We start from the raw sequence: 729 nt of genomic DNA on the forward strand, positions 1-729 counted from the left end.
GTTTTGGAGATGCAAATCTTGGGATCTGTCTAACAGTTTAACCATTCATTAATATTAATAATTTTAGCTATTTTTAATATATTATTTGACTCTATTTCTAACTCAAGATATTTTCATATGATATATTGAACAATCTAGATATGCTGAGATTAATAGGGAAAATTCATTTTCAATTTGTTTTCCAGAATGTTTTTCTTTTTTTTTTTTTTTTTTTGGTGCACCGTTCCTGGAGGTACTGCAATACCGGGTCGATGCGCGGAGCGGACAGAGCAAGCTCCTCTTCCGACTCCCAGCTCCAAAAATCCATTTAATATATTGTCCTCGGATAGAGGACATATCAGATATTAAACTGATAAGAACAGATACTACACTTGATCTTAGCCAAAAGGCCGAGAAGCGATCAGAATGCTTTTCTTAAGTCAAATTCCATTTCTATGTGAAAAAAGTTAGATTTACATGTACTGAAATTTTTGTCTAATAAAAAATGATGAAATTCATAAAATATATTTTAAGATTACTCATTACCTTGTTTCGTGGTATGAATATTATATATAATGTATCTTTTAATAATGTTTCATGTCAATCAGAAAAATTTTATTGAGCATCATTATATCATTATATTGATGCCAAGTTTCTTCTGCCCTCTTCTGATCTACTACTACTCAGGAGATCATATAATTTTTAATTATTTATTTCCTTCAGTTAAATTAAAATGGTTTGTTAAAATAT

The 729-nt window shown here is 29.4% G+C and overlaps 1 non-coding gene across 1 annotated transcript; it reads right to left on the reverse strand.

Annotated features, from left to right (window-relative positions):
* Positions 1 to 210: 210 nt before the first annotated feature.
* LOC126010325 (U2 spliceosomal RNA) lies at positions 211 to 401 on the reverse strand. The gene has a single exon (XR_007496400.1). It is a non-coding gene; the product is annotated as a U2 spliceosomal RNA (small nuclear RNA).
* Positions 402 to 729: the final 328 nt, after the last annotated feature.

Source organism: Suncus etruscus, chromosome 5 (genome assembly GCF_024139225.1).
Source record: "Suncus etruscus isolate mSunEtr1 chromosome 5, mSunEtr1.pri.cur, whole genome shotgun sequence".
NCBI lineage: Eukaryota > Metazoa > Chordata > Mammalia > Eulipotyphla > Soricidae > Suncus > Suncus etruscus.